General features: G+C 42.7%; 1 pseudogene; it reads left to right on the top strand.

Annotated features, from left to right (window-relative positions):
• The first annotated feature begins 3,799 nt into the window (after positions 1–3,799).
• On the top strand, positions 3,800–12,310 carry LOC109773996 (uncharacterized; annotated as a pseudogene).
• Positions 12,311–22,476: the final 10,166 nt, after the last annotated feature.

Below are 22,476 nucleotides of genomic sequence, written 5' to 3'. Positions count from 1 at the left end.
GGAGTGCCGCCGCCAAGCACAACGACTTCATGAGCGGCGTGAAGATATGGACCGTGCGCCTCGTCGACATCTCGGAGAGGCTCACCACGTAGCTATCCACCATGGGTCTGCCGAGCATCAGGTTCTCTCACGACGACAGGATAACTGAGAGCGCCAGTGTGACCATATTCTTCGAGGCCGCCCCTGATGCCTTGAAGCTACTCCACGATGGCCGAGCGACCCACCTGGCCAACGAGTCTCGGAAGCTTTGCCGGGGTGCCCTCCTCAAGGTGCTCACCAAGGTGGCGTACAGGAACCCCGGCATCGACCTCAGCAAGGACAGCTTGCCGGCAGATGTGGACCATGGGGCGCTTGAAGAGCTTGTCACGCCTGTCGTCAGCCTGGTTGACCAGGTCAAGAGGGTGGAAGGCCAGCGCTGGGACTAGGCGTTCTGCTTCCTCTTGCCGCCATGGATCCTTATCAAAACAATCCCACTTAAGTTAGAACTGCGACACTATTAATGTAATATAACTTGCTATGTTTCGGATTGAATGCATGCCATCTTCCTCGTATGGTTCCTCCTTGTATGGTACACACCCTATGCATTGCTGGGAAAGGCTTGCCGGTGCGCGCACCCTAGCCGCGAGTGCTTTGAGGACGGATCCTTAGCAGCCTGCTGGGGGTGCCGCTGCCGGCAAGGCACCTTGCCGTTCTTAGTGCAGCCACTTGAGCCATTGAGCGGACTCGAAACGGAGCAAGGGCGCAACCAATCCCGACAAGGTTCCTTCGTGTGCAGGTTTTCCCATACATGAACCGAGACCATTCGAGGAAAATAACCTGATATTAAAAGAAAATTCACGCGAAGTCTCGTGACTTAGCTTTTTGCTGTTGTATTCTTCTCCGCAAGACGCCACTTCGAGCGTCGCCCGTTGGCGTCCACACTCTCTATCTCCCCTGGCAAACTTCTATCCGAGGGAACCTTCTGTCCTTTTTGAAAAAGAAAGAAGAGAAAATAGGAACATGGAGCCTTGGTGGCTCATTAGTGCTTTCCAGCCCTAAGCATCTCGAAAGTGATGTTGAGGGCTCTTCCCGCGGCGGCGCTCGGGGTCACCAACGTCGCGGCGCTAAACGTCACGCACGACCTGGGAGGGCCGCGGCGCGGGCACCGGCGGGGGCATCTTGGAGGTCATCGCGCCGACCGTAGGCAGCACGGCTCCGCCCTTGAAGTGGCACGGGCGGACTGGCTCCAGACAAACCGATCACCATGATCCCCTTCTTCTTGGGAGCCATGGTGATCGAGGAAACGACGTGCTAACCACTAGATTAGGTTTGCAAAACTCTCTACCCCCTACCTGGCGCGCCAAAGATGTCGGCGAAGAGCACGACACCTACAGGATCATGTGGTCCCTTCTATGGTTTGGCAGGGAAGAGGGGTAGTGCAAAGAGCAGATCTAATGATCAACACGACGGATCTTTACCCAGGTTCGGGCCGCTGAGTAGCACAAAACCCTAGCCCTGGTTGAGTATGTATTATGTGTTCTTGAGCTTCGGCTAGCTGCTCCACATGCAAGCTGGGCCGAGAGGTTCAAAAGTCTGAATCCTCCTCCAGTACGTCGTGGGCCTCCTTTTATATGTCCAAGGGGTTGCCACAATGGCACACATGAGGTGTAAAGTAGCTACAATGCCGAAGTTTATCATCGGCATCTTAGGACAAGCGCATTAAATGCGTTGCTTACGCGCCCTTCTGCTTTATCATGGACGGGAGCAGAACCCGTCCCGTCCGTCGCCGCCCTGCTCGGTCTTGACACGCGTCCGTGCTGATGAGGAATGCAGTGCCAACTTGGCTGGCCAGCTGCTACGCTGGAGAGGTGGCAGGATCTTCGCAAAGATCTACATGCCACCATGCAGGCGCTTGCTAGGCTGGCAGGCCGGCTACTGCGCTGGAGCGGTGACGGGGTGGCGGAGCCTTGCCGCGGTCTTGCCGATGTCCCTGGAAAGGATCTTGCCGGGGCCTCGCAGACGTCCTCGATAAGGATCTTGCTAGGTACTTCGTCTTCTGGCCTTCATAAAGATCTGCACGCCACTACGCGCGCGCCCCTGGGTCTTGGCCTTAACGTTGTTGATGGTGTCAGAGCTCTCAACCTCTAGGGTGGTGCCCTTGTCAATGCTCTGCAAGTCGTCCCGGCAAGTATCTTGCCGGGGTCTCGCAAGCCGTCCTGGCAAGGATCTTGCCGGGGTCTCGCAAGCCGTCCTCTATTCTGCTTCTCTTTGCCTTGCATCTCGTTTTTATCCTCGATCGCCTTCTTCATGCCTCACCGCGCGTGGGGCTACGACTGCCCATGCACAAGTATGGGGTGCTAAAGGGCCCAAACTTTAGTACACCGATATGCCGCCACCCCCTAGGCACGCCCTGGTGCCTCGTGGGGCCCACGTGGCTCCGCTGACCCTAATCTCAAGCCTATAAGTTCCTATTTCCTGAGAAAAAATTAAGAGAGAAATGTTTCATCATGTTTATGATATGGAGCTGGCGCCACCTCTTGCTCTTCATCGGGAGGGCAGATCTGGAGTCCGTTTGGGGCTCCGGAGGGGGCATTCATCGCCATCGTCATCATCAACCATCCTCCATCACCAATTTCATGATGCTCACCACTGGGAGTGAGTAATTCCTTCGTAGGCTTGCTGGACGATGATGGGTTGGATGAGATTTATCATGTACTCGAGTTAGTTTTGATAGGGCTTGATCCCTAGTATCCACTATGTTCTAAGATTGATGTTGCTATGACTTCGCTATGCTTAATGGTTGTCACTAGGGCCCGAGTGCCATGATTTCAGATATGAACCCTTTATGTTTTCATGAATATATTTGTGTTCTTGATCCTACCATGCAAGTTATACGCAGCTATTACGTGTTATGATTCGTATACCCCAAGGTGACAATAATTGGGATTCTTTTTGGTGAGGAGTTCATGTTTTCACTGTGTCATCTATTGCACACATCTTGATCCGGCTGACTGTTTCTGTTGTGTAGGGTAATCGCAAATAGTTCATCTGAGTGAACTGTATATGGTATATCGCAGACACATTGATTTGGCTAACTGTTCTGTTGTTCTGGCTCATCGCAAATAGTTTGTATGTATCAAATGTATGCCACCTATTTGACACGCAACTCTAATCTGAATCATGATTGATGTCTCTTCCCTCACACACAATTCGTCTTATTGGTGACAGTTTTGTGACGATACCGCCTGTGATTCATGCATCGCACACAGTATCATCAAAGGGTCTCTCATTCATGTGTCGCGTTAGCAGCATCCTGCAGTGGTGAACCTCAAAGGGTGCACTGAATGCACTTACAGTTTCCCTTCAGCGACACCATCAGCTGATTTTCCAATTTGGTGCTAAAAGCTACAACCAAAACTTTGGTTTCCATGCTGGGTTGGGGTGGTGTGGGTGTGGGGGCTTCATTGTGTGCCTACCATTTTACACAAACTAATAGTTTTTATTACATGATGCATTGAGGGTGCCACATCACCAGCACAGGGAATCATACAGGAATATTTGGCTATTGTCCCCAGTGATAAATACTCCGGCCATGACATTAAATATTCATATTGAAATTAATAATTACCAAATATATGGTGGGTAGGATGGGTAAGAGTAAGGGGATACCCCTAGATGCTATTAAAACCTCACCTCGAGGTCATGTCCTTTCCTTTCAAACACCCACCCTTTCCTCTCATCCTCTTCCATTCCCATTCATTTAGAAATTGAGGTAGATCTATGCAGAGAGACCGCGTCGACGATGCTTCCATGGTCACTAATGCGTTCTCTATCAGCTTGGTGTGTAAGAGGGGCCTCATATCATCGTTTGAGTCATGTGTGTTCTGTTTTCATATCTTCGTTTGTGATCCATAGGGGTTATGTGGCGAGCACGAGGGCTGAGGAACCGGCGGAGGGCCAACGTCCTTTGGGAATCGTAGATCTGTCGCCTATGAAGTCTCTAAGGTCCTCGTGGTGGGCAGACGAGCTCGCCTCCACCATGGCTGCTATTGATGCTGCGGCGGCGCCATCCTTGAGGAGGACACGGGGGAGGGAAAATCCACCACATATGAGATCCATATCTGGCCTATCCTCCACGGGACCCCACTTGGAATTCGCCCCCACCGGTGATACCGAATGCAACGAGCAAACTGAGGCGGACGACGATGAGGCTCTCCGCACGATCGTGAGTCCGGTTAAGGAAGACAAGAGAAAGAAAAGACTGCGGGAGGCAGAGACAGCGACGACTGCGGGAGGCAGAGGGAAGTAGAGGGCAAGTGCACAAGGGAAATTTCTCGGCAAGAAAGGTATGAGATCTACCAAATTCCATCCCAACCCTACCTATCTTTCAGTATAATCATTCATACATTTTTACTGTGATTTTATTTTACTTTTAACCTACTTGAGATGGATGGTATAACTAGTCAAATTTGCATCTCCATAAGACAAAGAATTGGAGCATGCATATTGTGTATGGTGGGGGCATTAGTTGTAGCTTTACACGGCGGTTGTCTCACCCTTGTAGAATGTTTATGTAAGGATTGTGGGTATCATGCAAAACTTAGTTGCTAATTCTGATCAATGTTAATTCATGAACAAGGTTATAGGGGGTCAATAGTTTCTCACATGTCCATGATGATTTTATGGTTAAAGTTGTGTGAGCTTGTGTTAAGTTCTAGTTAGGGTGATCACTGTGTTTTGTTTCTTGGGCATCAGCACAGTTTCTACCCTAATACTATTTGGTATGTGTATATATTGTAATTTCATGCTTAAATTGTCCAAAGTGATCGGTTAGGATCAGTCTGATTGAGGAGTTGCATGATGCATTCATAAGAGAATATATGAATATTTCACAGAACTTGCTGACTTCTATACTAGATGCTACTCATACACTTAACTAAGACTAAGAACCCATAAGCATGGACTATATTATGATGTCCTATAAACCAACAATGGTCATATTAGAGAGAGGTCGGCTGGTGCTACAACACCTTTACAATCTCCAAGCCCCTAGAAACAGTGCTCTCTAGTTGATTGTGTATGTGGTGAGCTTGTGGGACCGTGTTGTCAGTTGGCGTACGTTGTTTACTAGCTTAGTTGGCCACCTACTAGTAATGTGAACATGCAGGACCACACTATCAGCAAATGTACATTATTCCTATCTTAGTTGGCCCACTTGCCTACACTTGCATTTATCATCTTCCGTATCACAAGTCACTGTGGGTGAGACAGGAGGGTAGATGGCTGATGAGTGTCATGGCAGTGATGAATGTGGCTGAGGTGACACTTCTCCTCTTGTCCTTTTCTTTTTATCAAAATTTTCTTACCAAAGGGGACTGGCCTAAAGAAATCCATCCTTTTCCTTGCCCCGACATGAAGATCATAGAAGGACATCATAAAAGCTAGCACAATAGAGAGGCAATCCTTAACCAAATCAGTATGGCACCTATAGCTACAAGTCTTCCTTATCAACCAGTACATCTCCTTTCCATCTTATCTTCAAAATGTCCCCATGTTCTGTTTTGTATCCTTTTGGCATCAACAAGGTTCCCAAATTCAACACACATAAAAAGGATGCCCAAATATCTCATTGTCAAATCACTAGAAGAAGGTAACAATCTTTTATAGCCTAGTTTATCTCTAGCATTTCCAAAAAGGGAAAATTTCACTTTTATGGAAATTAATTTATAATCCAACATTTGTTCAAAAGCAGAAAAGATGAATTTCAAGTTATTCACACTCATATAACCATCTTTCTATAAAAATATAGCATCGTCGACATATTGTAGTGTATTGACAACACCCTTAGTATATTCTACCATAAGTCCTTTAATAATACTATTACCCCGAGCATTTTCTCATCAATAAAGCTAGGACATCAGCAACCAAATTAAACGACTGGGTACATAAGTAATCGTCTCATCTCAACCCTGTATTAAAGTAGGGACCTATACAATCATTCATGTTAATATCCACATGCCCTCCTCTCATAGTTAACATGACTCAATCACTCTTTACAATCTCCAAGCTCCCAGTAAATAGAGGTCTCTACTTGATCATTATTGTGGTGAGTGTTTGGAACCAAATGATCAACCATTGTACATTGTTTACTAGCTGGGTTGGCCCATCTGCCAATAACACATGGCTTTGTTCAATATTTTCTGTATTACGTGTCACTATGGCCGAGAAGTGAATGAGGAGGGGTGATTAGTCCCATGGCGGGCACGATTGTGGCTGAGGAAATGGTTTGTCCTCTTGCCTTTTTCTTTTTATGAAAATCTTCCTTCCAAAGGAGACTAACCTAAAAAAATACTTCACTTCTCTATGTGCATAGGAAGATCATATAAGAACATCATGAAAGTTGTTACGTTAGAGAGAAAAGATTGAACCAATACAACCTACCACTTATAGCTAATGTATTCTTTGCCAACTATTGCATTGCTTTTCTATCTTAGCTTCAATTTTTTTTTCCAATTTTTGTTTCATATCCTTTTGATATCAGCATGGATTCCCAGATTCACCACACAAAAAAAGTATTCCCAAACTAGTATTGGCTAATCAACAACGGGGCAAGTGAAAATATTTTTATAGTGCTCAGGTTTTCTCTAGCATGTTCAAAAAGAAAAAGAAAAATCACTTTTTATGCAAACTATTTTTAAAACAAACATTTGTTCAAAAGAACAAAGGATGAGTTTCTAGTTATGTGCACTCATATAATCTTCTTGCAATAAAAATATAGCATCATCAATATATTGTAGCATATTAACACCACCCTCACTATGTTCTCCCATAACAACTTTAATAATATTAGTATCCCTAACATTTTCATCAATAAAGCTAGGGATTAGCAGCCAAATCAAACAACATGGGAGATAAGGAATTTCCTTGTCTAACCCCTCATCATCTAAAAATATTATAGTAGAGACCTATAAAATCATTCTTTTTAATCCCCACATGTATCCCTCTCATAAGTTAGATGACCTAGTCACACCATTTAATAGAAAAAATAAATCATATTTTATAATTTAAAAACAAAAGCCATTTCATTGTGGCGTAAGCTTGTTTAAAATAAATATCGAGGATGATGACATTTTGCTTCATAGTATGAATGTTATTTTGAGTATCATGTAAAATTAATCCTCCTTCCATAATATATCTCCCTTATACATAGGTTATGTAGGGGAAACCATAACACCAGAGAAGATATAAAATATTCCATAAACATATGTAAGAAGTTTGAATCTCACATTGAGCAAACATATAGATCTAAGATTTGAATTTTTTTTGCCTCTTTAAATTTGGGGACCAAAGTAACAAGGCCATAATTAAGGCCAGGCTGATCCAATTTCCCAAGATAAAGTAGCTAAATAAAGCTTCCAAATCTCACATAATTAAATTCCAATTTCCTTGATAGTGTTATTGAGGTAAACCATCAAGACTACATGACTTATCATGTGGCATTCAAAAATAACAATTCTAAGTTCATCCATTGAACAAACTCTAGTTAATGTACTAAGGTTTTTCTAGGCACATCTAGAGTTATATTTTTCTATCTGGATGACCAAAAGGTTTTCATAGTACTTAGAATTATAAACAAGGAGTTACCCCCCCCCCTCAATATTTCCTTCCTTAGATCAAGAGAAGTGATTATACTTTTTCTATGCCAACCATTTGCTTTAGCATGAAAATATCTGATGCTTCTACCACCATCCAAATTCTCATTTTATTTAACTCTTTGAAGGCAGTAAATTTCATCTTCCTTTCTAAACCAGTGATATATTTGTTCCCAATAATGGAAAAATGATCTTGTCCTATTTCTAAAAGTGGGTTCTTGTAAATTATTGCTCAAGTATAAAGCCTGACATTCGACTTTTCTTCCATAAGGAGGTTCTTCTTAATTGCATAGAAATAAAGCCCTAGTGTTTGGGTTACCATATTTATATTTTCAAGAAGCATTCCTGATAAATATCAAAATCCCTAGCAACCATAAAGCGGTCTTTATAGTCATGTAGGACTCTAGACAATTCTGCTAAGTAAGAAGCCTTGCCTTCTAACCGGGCATCTCCATAAACTTAACATATATCTCATATATAATCTTCATACATAGTTAATTTTTATGTAATATAGGCCGTCTTGAATATCTAATTCATTAACAGTGCCATTAATGCCTAGTAACATACCACTAGAAGGATATTATGATAATAAAAATCTTAATCAATGCAAATGTTGTGAAGGTTAGTTTTAGAAAATGTTTTCCCCCATTGTTTCATTTAAGCGTAGTAAATCAATGTGTTTATCTAATTTCTAAGAAATCAAATTTTGGCCTCGCCATAAAGTTCTCTAACATTCTAGAACATATGTTCCATCTTTATTCGTTTTCTTAACAAACCTTTTAAATGGAAATCACATATTTCAAATAACAATTGGTTTGTGATACAAGTTTCCTATTGTTCCTATCCGTAAAAGCTTGTTTTATTTGTTCCCGGTGAGTTTCTTCTCTACCCATGTCACTATTCTCCCCATTAGGAAGTAATTCAACAAAACCATTTTCTCCAGTATTAATTTAAAAGGACTTTGAATTTCATGAGAAGGTACAATACAACGTTTATTTACTTGCATCAGCCGATCAAATATAGTTTCTTTGAAAGAGTTGATAAGCTAATATTGTGTTCTACAATTTTTAAGGAGTATCCAAGAGTGATCCCAACATGGGATGCAATATGGTCTAAATTTGCATTAAAAGAATTTCTCATATCAGGAACAATATCAACTCGAGTATCTACTTAAACCTTGATTCTGACACACATTCTAAGGTTCTCATATGCATATTTTCCCAACATTAATTCTCCATGTAGCTATTGTTTTGACTTTTGTAGCAGAAGAATCAACAGACTCATGGTCATTCGAATCAATTTTCCCACTACAATCATCAACTAAATCATCTTTGTTTCATCATCATTTTTCATTGGTTTAGTCTCACAGCCTAACCATTCAACATTAATTAATCCATTCAATAGAGCTCCTCAGAGCTTGCTGTAACAACTCACGTTGTCCCTAAACTTACAACTCTATGAATTTCTTCATTGCTTCCGTTTGGTGGGACTTTTTTCCTCAAAAACAGGTTGTGATGCATGTCTAGCAACACTTCCTTAGCTTGCCACAATTTGGGCTAAAGGTCTTCATTTACATTCGTACTAGAACTCTCCATGTCATCAGGTGCGTTATTAATGGAAATATTAACAATATTAGTTATGTGTCCATCTTTTAGCACATCTTCATACCATTTCAAGAACGTGCTCCCCAACGGAAGCCATGTTTGCATAACTCACTAATTCCCTCGTTTTCTGCTCCATCTTCGTGTTTAACAACTACCACATTTTCCACATTTAGATATTTCACACTTGCCTCTTCATATCATCTATTCCCCTGTACCATCATTGCTCCACCACTGACTCCACTTCAAATCAAATGTCCTACAAGAGCGACTATTTGGTAGTGATCTCAATAAATCCATGAATATTTTGAATATCTCTAACTCTCATTAGTAACCTAATAACACCATCATTTTCAATACGATCCATGTCAATCTCTAATACTGGACCAAGGGATTATCACACTTCACATAGGCACATGAAGTGTCTCAGGAAACCTGTCATTCTACTCAGTTTTGCCAAGATGTATGAAGTTTGTTGTTAGCTAGACACTCTCTAGTCTAGCTTGACACATATATCAATGTATAGTGCCCAACAAAGATAATTGTCCAGATTTAGTCAGTTCAACTAATTTTTCCTTGTTGGGAAATCTCATCAAGAAGTAACTTAATCTTTGTGATTTTGATCTCCACTCCACGTCCAACTAAAAATTACATACAAGCCTTGCAATAACAATGTCTCATTTGACTATCTAGATAATGATCATGTTTAATCAAACATTTATCACTACACACACTCCAAGTGTCCTAACTGTCACACTTTCCAAGCAAAAGGTAAATGAAGAAAGTGGAATTGTAACAATCAAGAACGAAAAAATTAGACTCCCTCCTTAATTATTTGGATTGGAATTAGGATCCTCTACTCTAGTCATCCTCTTCTATTTCGGGTAGTAGCTCAGCCCGTTCTTGACCTTCCTCTATCGAATCTATTAGTAGTCAAACTTTTTAACATATGTCTTTATTTACGCATTTATAGGCATCCCCTTCTCTTCAAGGAATTTTTGTGCCCGTTTCCTGATCAAGTGTTGGAAAAAACGGGAATACTATGCTTTGTTTCAAAAATAAGAAAAAGTATATATTATAGAACTTTCCATTCCTTCATGATGATTTATTTGAAAATGGTATACATGTGGAAAATGTGATGTTTGTTGTTCATTTTTACATTTCATTTTTGTACTCGCAATTATATATGTATTTTAATAATGTTGCTCAATTTTGTAGGAAGCACTTGAAAATCCAAATTTGCTTGATGAACTAGATACTCACCGATCAGAGAAAACTGAGTCTTTACAACATCGGAGAAAAGAGAGAGAAACTATATTTGGGAGAAGGAAGCATGGGAAGATGAATAATACTAAGAAGAAGAAGGTGGATACACAAATTTTTATTAACAATGATAAACCTGACAAAGTTGGAAAACCAAGAGATCTGGGAAAATCTCCCCCTCGTCAGGCCATTCTAAAGTACATGAAGCAAACATCTATGAAATTGGCCAAGGAGAAGCATGTCAATTCAGAAGGCAAGGAAGTAATAGAACACTACCGCAACTCAGTAAAGCGTGTCAAATTGTCAGAAAGAGATGTTTCACTTGGCAGTAAGATGAAAAGACATGAGTTGCCCAAACGAGGAACTCTCTGTAAGCTCCTCTTGGATGCTATGGCTTCTTCATCATCTTCATCTATAGAAGAAGACAAATGCATGATGGACAATAGAAGTAGTTCTAATATGCCCAATGAAGCCTTCACTAAGACTATAGAAGCAAATAAGCATAGCGATCATGAGTACTCTATCGAGCCTACTAACAAAGAGATGTCTGCTATGATTGATCTAAATATTGCATTACCAGAATGGACTAGTTTTGACTGCAGGTATGTTTCAAAACTAGAGATCCCAATATTGAGCTTACATGTGATGAAACTTTAAATTATTATTTTTGTGACAAATGAAAATCTAAATCATGGTGTCCTTGATGCAGAGAAAACTGGAGCCAACCACCTGCTACTGACTTAGAAAATGCAATGAATTCAAGTTCCGTAGGCACATGTTTGCGTGATGAGGCAATCAAAGTTCCTAACATAGATGCGATTGGTCCTCCATTGAGTTCAAGGGAACCTAGTGAGATTCATCATGGTTGCAGTAATGTTTCAGTAAAAGATACTATGAATACAAGGTGTTTCTCCATCGATCTGAATCATGGTGGTTCTGAGTTGAACTTGCAAGAGGGTAGTCCTTCTGCACGACAAACAATTCGTTTGATGGGTAATGATCTTGTAGTTTGCAAGACCATAGGTGAATCATTTGCTGAAACTGCACAGAAACACACAGGTAATTAACTTCCACCGATGAATATCTTAGGGAAAAATTTCCTTACCACAAGAACATTATTGTTTCTCTTTACAAGCTCAAGATTTCCCTAATCTTGCAGTAAATTTGACCAATACAACTCAAGATTCAACATATCATTCAAGCACAAGCCAATACCATTTTGGATACAAGACTCCACATGTTTGTAATCACTTTGTTCCTATAGCTAATGTTGGAGATCGATTGCCATATGAAAACAGGTATGAGGATTTTTCAAACTCACAGACCAATCACCCTTTTCTATTGGAGACTCCAGCCCTTCCCAACCATGGTAGTGCAACATCCCATGAGAATGTTCTGCCCCTTGGTGTTATTTCTCAGATCCTATTGTCTAGATCGAGGAGAAGAAAATTGCCCTTAGGGAAGAAATATTGATGATCACCTCCATGGTAGAGACGAAGAAGATTAAGGAGCGAGAGCAAGAGCTCATGCTCATGGATGCTTCAATACAGGATGAGACGTCAAAACAATACTGGGAGCAATCTCGTTGTGAGATCTTAGGAGTGCCAAAACAGTCATCAACCTTGCCAAGATCAAATGTACTTGGGAAATGGAAGTAGCAATGCGGGTGCTTGATCTATTCTCAATGTTGCCTCTGGTTTCTTTTAGACGAACTTTGCTTCATGTTATTTGTACCATATGAACTGCACTATTGCTTTCGGTACGCGTGAACTTGTGTGATTTGAATTTCATTTCACATATTCATATTTGAAATTCTATTGAAATGTGTGCATTGAAACATAACATTTAATTAAATATCTTGTCGAGATGATGTGGGAATGAGCCCTACATATTTTTTCGGAAAGGAGGAATACCCCCGGCCTTCATCAAGCAATGCACACAACCATTTATTTAAATGAACAGAGTATCAAAGTATGAAAACAAAAGCAAATACACACAACGGGGGAAAATAGGATGCACTGCCTGAACACCTATCCTATTGTTGGACTAACATCCAAACCGGTTGTATGTAGCCCATGCTATGGACTCCCATTGGTTGCACTCAAAGGCCATAACCTCCCTCTCTTCCATAAACACCTATCCTATTGTTGGACTGACATCCAAACCGGTTGCATGTAGCCCGTGCTATAGTCTCTCATTGGTTGCACTCAAAGGCGATAACCTCCCTCGCATCTGCTGGGTGTAGTAACGACCACGTACAGATCTATCCAAATGCCCGGTATATAACATGCAAAAAGTTTGTGGTAGCTGTCCTATTAAATACAACATCATTTTGAGAGTTCCGAATAGCTCACAGTAATGCACAAACAACCGCACGAATTTGTGCCGCTATAATAGACTCGACCCCACCTAACCATTTACCAAATAGAGTGGAGATATTATTAGGTGGGGAAACATTAAAGGACGGGTATTGTTCCCCACAATAATTTTATGATGTTTGAGAGGACATAATAGTTGACCAAGGTGTTGATCCAACTGGAAGGTCGCTATTTTGGCGGACGCATAGTGCATGCGACCTTCTTCGACGAGGGAAGGTCGAGAGGAACGAACTCGCCCGATACCAGGGGGAGTAGCAAGGTTAGACTAACCTTGAGCGAAGAAAAAAAGAAAGGAGTGATCCAGTGGGGTGTAACTTATAATGTAGAGTATGAAGTTGTTGTTTTTCCTTTTAATCTTTATTACATAGTTTAGATCATGTTGATGAATGGCGCAAACTATTGTCATTTTATTATTGTATACTAAAGTTATTATGCACTGCATCTCTTCTATTTTGTTTTAGTATACATGAAGGTGCATCAGGTATTTATGTTAAGTCATTTGATGAAGAGAAAATATACTGTAAATTCTGACATCCATCGCCTATATAATGGAGCTTTTTTTAGCACGTAGGAATTTAGGTGTCTGTAGAATTCGCCAAGCCTCTGCATGCAAGAATTTTGGTAATATTGACGGCGTAATTAGAGGTCACTCCTCAAACCCAAATCTCCACATCCCTCTCTAGTTTTAGTATGATCTCCCTCCTAGGAGAGCCAGTGCATCTTGTGCTCAGTGTCTCCCCAAAAAAATAGCAGATCATCGTTGAGGTTTCATCAGAGACCTTTGGTATAAGATCAAAACATCGACATCACATATGTGCATGTGAATGGCTCGAGCCCTCGTAATGATGACGCCATTCACCAATTAATCAAGTAAGATAGAGAAATTCATTTTCCCCAGGTGGAGGCAACCAAAAACTTGTGCCATGGCTCATATACATAGAATTGAAGAATACCCATTTCGAAGTTGCTTGCAAGTGACCAATATGTATGATGCGTGAATGACTTCTTAGTAATGTAATCAGATCTTCATGTTGACAAGATGACACTTTGCACGATGTTGTGATCACTATCGAGCCACATATACAAGTGCCCCAAACACTACTACTAGTTAACATAATAAGTAAGGTCAAAACGCAGCCGAGACATTCACAATACACGGGTGCGCGTCGGTGCTATACAAAAAAATTTAACCTCTTTCCGTGACGGCATTTGGAACCATCGCCAAGTGAGTGTGGGCGATAGGAGGGTCCTTCCCACACGACCCAGACCATCGGGGATAGGGGGCCTTGGTGCATACAGTTGTCCCTATATAACCGTTTCTGATATCTCGACTAACCCAAATGTTTCATGCTTGCTACTCATTTGTGCTCGCATTGCCATCGCAATAGGAGTTTTGTGGTTTTATCTAAAACCAGGCAGATTCCAGGCATGTACCAAACTGGCTCTACGTTTACGATGCCTGGCACATCACAAACAGTTCATGATTATAAACCGTGTACGATACGTAGACAACCACACACATCTAGTTTTCCTGCACCGTATGTGATTGCAAATGGCAACTGTGTGCATTATTACCCACGTTTCCTCTCCGTGAACTGTGTCGGATTATGATGTATATCGCACATGCTATGCTTTATTAATTGTGTGCTTCGTAATGACCTGCACACCGTAATTTCGCCCTAATTTAATTGCTGCTATTTAAAATTGTACCTAATTTAAACTTGAATGTAGGCTATAGGTTTATTCATGTCCATCAAGTTCAAACAACCAATGCATTATTCAATTCACAGGTACATATGTTTAAGAATTACATAAGCACCAAATACAGAATGATGAACCAGGGTTCTATACTTGTACTATTACAGATGGTAAAGAAAGAGGCGACAAACATTCTGGTTGTTGAACAAGGTGAAGCGGAATGGCCCTATTGTGCTCTCCTGGATGCAGAAGGCATGCACGACTCTAGTCCAACCCCTTGTGATGGCCGGCCGCCAATCATGTAGTTTGAGAGGTAATCTTGAGTAAACTGCTTCAGGATCCACTGCAAAGGAAAAAAGATTCAGACATTGTCATCTAACACAACTCATTACGGGCAGTAAAAAGAAGGCTACAGGGTTCTTACTTACCATCATGCAATTCACTATTGTCTTGCATAAAGTGTAAACAAATAGTTCGATTGACATCTTTTGACCCATTTTAATAACAATCTTTATCAGGTTCCTCACTTGATGCTGGTTCATGAATATCTCATTGCCCCATATGCAGAAAGGGTCGAAGTGTGGATCTTTGGCAATGACATGTGTACCTAAAAGCACCAAGTTAATATTAGAAGCTAAACAACAATTGCAAAATTATGTAGTACAACACTCCCTCCATCCCATTATATAAGATTTTATTACATGTATATCTAGACATCATCAGAACATTAAGGTAACACGAACATTACGGTAACACTCTTCCTTGTTGCTATGTAGCCTGGGATTGCATATTTAGTCATTCAGTACAATGTGTGTTGCTATGTAGCCTTAGATATATTAAATATGCCCCTATTTAACCTCCTGATAAATGGGTTACAGATATATTCAGTGAAATGTTCGATTCGACGATTAATCCCTTATCAGCCCCCAGGTTATATGGTACCAGCTACCGAGATCCTGAACAATGAGTACATATAAGCAATGCTATGAAACTAACCTCGATGGAAAACAACATTGTTCTCAATATTATCCTATATGAGTACATATAAAGGCATGTTAGGCACAACAGGCTAAACATCAACCAAATATATCCATGGTATACAACATAATCTACAAATGATAGCTTCAGTGTGCAGGCTTAAGCACGCTAGTTAATCAAAATAAGAAGTGGAAAGGTGTGTTAACTGCATCAGGCATAACATTTAAAAACAAGCAAATAGTCATTCAAACTGGTATTGTGCAGGTCTAAAGTACACTAGTTATTGTTAAAAAAATGAGAAGGCATGTTACTGCAATATCCTTAACAGCAACCGAATATCGTAATTCATAGTGGTATTGTTGAAACTGATATTGATTAAATTGAACTGCATGGCAAGTAGTTGCACATATAGAGCATCACATTGTGAAGAACTGAAATAAACAAGGCATAAGGCCATTTCTAGCCGACCCTTTAAAAGTTAAAGGACTAAAACCCTTAGTGGATATATATATACTCCAGGAATTTTTGGCCGTTTCTAGTCGATCCCCTAAACTTAATGTTGTAAACTTCAATTTGATCAAGTTCAAAGCAGGTTCAACCGAAAGTAGCATGCATTCAAACATAAACATAGATAGTTTTCCATAACCGAACATAAAACATAAATTTAAACTAAGCTAAACTACTTTCGGTCGAAGTAGAGGTCGAGCCAATCCATCCTCGTCAGGTACGGTGTGCCATGAGCCGGGTCCGGGCTGGTGCCATCGTCGGGGTCGTCGGGGAAGACACTCCTCCACTCGTCGACGTCGATCTCCTCGTCCTCGCAGCCCACCTCGACGCCCTCTGCGCTGCCGTCCTCGCCACCTTCGACCTTGTCACCGAAGGAGAGTGCGATAACCTTGCCACCTTCGACCTTGTCATCGGAGGAGAGCGCGATAACCTCGCCGCCCTCCGTGCCAGCAAAGATCGCCCGCTCTGCCTCCAAGAGCTTCGGGTGCTGCCGGCAGAGCTCTTGCATGTAGGCCTCATTAGCGGCCTCGAGGCGCTCCCACGCCTCGCGGTCCTCCTGCACCATAGCCGAGCTCACCACCCCTGGCTCCAGCAGAACGAGGTGGACCGGACATGTGTCGAAGGGGAAATTGAGCCTAGCCGCCGCGCATGGTAGCGGACCTGCCAGCGGTCGTACTCCATGGCCGCGAGCTTGGCCATGTGGAAGCTACCGAGCCACCGGCTGGTGTGGGTCTCCCGATCTGTAATCTCGGCGACCCACATCCCCCACCGCCGCTGCCAGACCCCGAGGTAGGACCTCTTCGACTGTCGGGTCCGAGGGAGGACGGGGAAGTCCTCGATCCGGCTTAGGGGCGCGGCGGCGGGTGGATCTGGGGACCGGCGACGGCGAATTGATAAAGAGCCCGCGGAGGACGACGGGGACACCTCAGCGGCCACCTCGCCAGCATCAGGCGAAGAAGCCGCGATAAACCTTGTTTTGGCCATTGGCTCCTCGAGCTCCCCGACACACAGGCAGAGGTTGAGGACGGAGGCAGCGGCGATGGCGGTGACCTACCAATGATTTCGGGGGTGGTGTGTGTCTGTGTGAGCGGAGGTTTGGGGAGTGTGTGGTGTGTGTGGAGGGGGGGCAAGGTGGTGTTTGAGGAAAGACCACGGCAACTAAAATTTTTACTAGGCGGGAGTAACAAGGCGGACTAGTGAAAATTTGGATCAAGAGCGAGCAGATATTTTTGAGATTACGAGGGATGCAGAGGCGGGAGTAAAATGCCGGGGCCTGGGGCTACTGAAAATTTGAATCAACGGACTGAAGCAGAGCGGGAGTAATAGACATTGCACAGGGTCCGCACATACTAATCGTGTGCTATCAAACAATAAAACCTTCCACGCGGTAGATATTTTTGAGATTACGAGGCAATAGATATTTTTGAGACCGGGAAGCACGCCTCTTGGAGCCCAATCTACTATGCTGATGTGAGGGACTGCAGGGCACGGACGTGGCACACGGGTAGTTCGACCGAACCATGTCTGTTGCTGTGGCACCCCGGCTCAGAGAAACCGGAACTGTCGTGGAATTGTCATGGCAGATGTCCTAGTGTGAGGACTTAGTAGTGAGGCCAGCGCATCTATGTGGTAGCTTGAGAGGGGTTGATCGGGACGAGAGACGCGAGGTGGATCATCACACAAGACAAGGATTTAGACAGCTTCGGGCCCCAGGAAACTTCATCCGGAATAGTCCTACATGCTGTTTGTGGCTAGGTCTCATTATGCTCATGAGGGAGTCGCTGTAAACCGGCTCTCCTAATCGTGTCTAGCCTTAGAGATTATTTCTCTCCCCCTCTTGGGGTGCCCTGCCCCTCCTTATATATGTTGAAGGGGCGGGTTACATGACTAGTCCTAGTAGGATTAGGATTACTCTATTACAAGTGGAGTCCGAGTCTTGCTTCCTTTGTAGGAGAATATTCCTTATGCCTTTTCTCTTAAACCGGCCCACCATAACATGAACTGGCCTTCTAGGCCTTGGGCCTTGTTATCTGGCTGACCCGCCCGCCGGGTTACGCCAATCCAGGGCGGGTTAACCATGAGTTGCCAAGCTCCAGGAGGGTCACCAATGAATCACCATGCTCGAGCCGGGTTATACATCCGGCCGCTTTACACCGCGGGGTATATCCCCGACATTAGCCCCCAGTTTAATTTGGATTTATCCATGTTAAACTGATCCTGCAAAATAACTCAAGAACAAATTTGATCGGTTGTGCTCCGGGTTAAATATTCTTGTAAGTCGGCACCTGATCATCCTTAAGTCCTTGTCATTTCCTTCTTCTAGAAAATTCGGGTCAATAAACCAGCTTCATAATCAATTTGCTGACATTGGCTTGTCACTGAGAAATATTGTGAAGAATAATTCATTTAACTCAGCTCCCAATGCTTTAACAAAAAATATTGGTCTTTGAAATACTCATATGATCTTCAGTCGGTTTAAGGATGTAAAATTTGTCGGTTTATCATTGCCAAAATTGTCGGTTTATAAATTTTGATGGCACCGGGTCATAATACCTGCCGGTTTATCATTGCCAAAATTGTCGGTTTATAAATTTTGATGGCACCGGGTCATAATACTTGTTAACATCAAGATTTGGAAATGTACCTCCCTTATATGCATGTCACTTGTATCCCCCAAGTCTTAAGAAGGGAACGTAGTAACAGCTTAAGACTTGCTTCAATATGACTGTCACAAGCTTGAAGAAATCCAGGTTGTTCATCTCAATCCTTAGTCATAAACTGAGTATTCCACACATATAGCCCCCAAGTGTCGGGTTGTCATGCTTGCAGCAACCTGGGACTTGTAATTGCCTTATGCTTACAAAAACTTCAACCAGTGTAGCCCCCAAGGGCCGCGTCATTATGCAATAATGAGCAGGGACTTTATAGATATGATCATGTAGACTTGAACAACAACGTGTAGCCCCCAAGGGCCGGCTTAGTAAGATAATACTGAGCTGGGACTTTATGTATACTTCATTGAAAATAACATCCTATGATGTAACTCTCATCACGGGGCTTGAACCCACGTCCACAAGGTTAAGAGCTTTGTGCTTTACCAACTGAGCAATGAATCTTTCAATATAATGGATTTAGGCTTGTGTACCTTGAATTTTGATAGGAGCAATTGGTAGCCCCCAAGGGTCGGCTCATTATGATGTGATCAGTCGGGTCTTGAATGAGGTGAGCAAAAAATGACTTTGCATTAGCCCCCAAGTGCCATGGTGCATGTTGGCAGTGACATGGGACTTGCATATTTGATGTAATCCCAACTTGAATAATGTAGCCCCCAAATGTCGGGTTTGTAAGCCTGCAGCGACTCGGGACTATTCATTCCATTGTAGAATAAATCATATCCATTGATAAAATAATAGCCATTGCGCTTAAAGTGACTTTGAAAACCTCAATCATAATATTGGTTATTGATAACCATAATAAAAATCTAGCCATATTGGCTATTAAAGATTTGAATAATATAATCCAATGATTTATAAGCACATGATTCCAATGGCGCAATCCAAATATATACTGGCGACTTATAGTCGAAAGCCGGGCCAGGTTAATAAACACCGAATATTGGTTTACCTCTTACCGGTGACTTATAGTCAAAGGCCAGGCCGGGTTAATAAACACCGGTTTATTTTATACTGGTGACTTATTGTCAGAACCAGGCCGGGTTAATAACCACAGGATTATGTCATATTGGCGACTTGTAGTCAAAAAATCAGACCGGGTCAATAAACGCCGGTTTATCATAAAACCTTATCCAACAAGAAAAACTTTGACAAATAAAAGCATATGAAAACTTGTAGTCGAGGCTTTTTGTGGGCTGCCAGGCCTAAAGTCGAGGCTTTTTATGAGCTGCCAGGCTACTGAGTTATACCATTTCACAAAGCCTTTTAAGATGGACCTCACATTAACCAATCGTCGTTTTAACTTTGACAAGTTCAGGGTCTGTTTCAGATTGACTTGCCAAACGTTCGGCGGGCATACCAGGATTACCTGGGCGGAGTGGCTTACTTAAAAAAGGCAGGATAACTCGGGGTTTTAGGTGAATACACCTAGCTTCCAAGCCTGGCTTGATAGCCTGTTACAAGGTTTAAGACGCTTTGTTGCTGTGCAAGCAAAGAGTCCCTAGGTAACATTTTGAGCTGTGCTCAAGGGGTACCCATGTTTGAGTTGTGCTTTAGCAACAGACTCTCTTTGGTACGTTTTTAACTCGGGTGATAAGCCCCCAAGTGATTTCCCTGGTGGCCTTACACCGATCAAGAGGTGTAGCTATGGTTTGAATACGACCAAACCCCCAAGTGATATTGTGAGCTGCGCTCAAGGGGCACCTATGTTTGAGTTGCGCTTTTGCAACATACTCTTTTTTGGTCCCTTTAATTTTTCCTGAGAACTCGAACTTGCGAGAGATTATTCTTTTGAACCGGGAATTCTTAAACCGGATATTGACAGCTTCAACGCTTTGTGGGAGACAGCTTTCCCTTGAACCGGATTTTAAACCGGAATCCTTCTTTTTAATCCGAAAATTTTCTGATGGCCTTTAAATTTGCACCAATATGGCGGTTTAGGGTCTTGCATTAGATAACTCTGCAAGCTGGAGTAATTGCTCTTTTAAAGAAAGCAATATATAATATAAAAATATACTGGATGGATTTCACCTAATATGTCAGGCCAGTTAATATCCTCCGCGGGGTTGATGATCACCACGGTGAAGCTAACGTCAATCTGGGTATAAACCGGCCGGATGTATAACCCGGCTAGAGCATGGTGATTCATTGGTGACCCGCCCGGAGCTTGGCGACTCATGGTTAACCCGCCCTGGATTGGCGTAACCCGGCGGGCGGGTCAGCCAGATAACAAGGCCCAAGGCCTAGAAGGCCGGTTCATGTTATGGTGGGCTGGTTTAAGAGAAAAGGCATAAGGAATATTCTCCTACAAAGGAAGCAAGACTAGGACTCCACTTGTAATAGAGTAATCCTAATCCTACTAGGACTAGTCATGTAACCCGCCCCTTCAACATATATAAGGAGGGGCAGGGCACCCCAAGAGGGGGAGAGAAATAATCTCTAAGGCTAGACACGATTAGGAGAGCCGGTTTACGGCGACTCCCTCATGAGCATAATGAGACCAAGCCACAAACAGCATGTAGGACTATTCCGGATGATGTTTCCCGGGGCCCGAAGCTGTCTAAATCCTTGTCTTGTGTGATGATCTGCCTCACGTCTCTCATCCCGATCAACCCCTCTCAAGCTACCACATAGATGCGTTGGCCTCACGACTAAGTCCTCACACTAGCCCCGTATTCCAGCCCAGAGATCGAGGAGAAGTCTTCTAGAATACGGCACTGCTTGACATGGAACAAATCAGCTCTTATTATAAAGGATAATAAATACACGGGTCTGATGTTACATAGAAGCACATCAGCACGGCGACACTACGCTTGCGATACTACACTTGCTCTATGCTAGCAGCGGAACAACTCGTAGCAGCTGAATACATCTAGCAGCGGAACAATGACGAAGGTGGTGAACTCCACTCTGCAGGGACTCTGGCTGGGACACGATCTAGCTCGCACGTGCAGTAAACTCGACAAGCAATCAATCAAACATGACATCACCTGCAATCTGGCATGACACGCGAGGTCAGTACATTGAATGTACTTGCAAGCTCACAACAACCAAAAGCATTAAGGCAAGACAACAACATAGCAATAGCAGATTAATTAATTAACAACTACTATGATGTGAAAACAACTACTAAGCCTGATATGAAAATACTATAATGCTAATAAACCAATATCTCAATGTCAATAACCATCTCACTCTTAGCTATCCGGCCAAGCAATATACCATCTTGATCACCTCATGATCTACCTGATCACCTCGTGATCTACCTGATCACCTTGTGATCAAAACATCCACATGATCACCTCGTGACCACGTCACAAACTGAATGATCATCCTCGAGATCATCCCAACATCATCCTCTCTATCCTGCCTGAAAGTGCTAGTTATCGACTAGGGGGGTGAATAGGCAATTTTTATGAAAGTCTTCAAAACACAAGGTCTTTGAAGACAAATAGTAGAAATGAACCTATGATATGCAGCGGAAGATAGACTACACTAGACAAGCCATAGTCAGGTAAGCAATGTAGTGAAAGCACGAAGACTATCAGTAGCTAGGTAGTATGGATCAGGATGGAAGACAGTATGAAGCCAAACAGTAAATAGTCTTCACTTAGTGAAGTCAGTCAGATCAGACAAGCAGGCAATGACTTGACAAAGACAAACTATAAAGTAAAGGGAAGTGAGAGATAGAACCAGTTGCTTGGTGGAGACAATGATTTGGTAGACCAGTTCCAGTTGATGTGACAAC

The sequence above is a fragment of the Aegilops tauschii genome, chromosome 3 (genome assembly GCF_002575655.3).
Source record: "Aegilops tauschii subsp. strangulata cultivar AL8/78 chromosome 3, Aet v6.0, whole genome shotgun sequence".
Taxonomy (NCBI): domain Eukaryota; kingdom Viridiplantae; phylum Streptophyta; class Magnoliopsida; order Poales; family Poaceae; genus Aegilops; species Aegilops tauschii.
The sequence above is the reverse complement of the archived record's forward strand: the minus strand, read 5'-3'. Positions and strand labels throughout refer to the sequence as shown.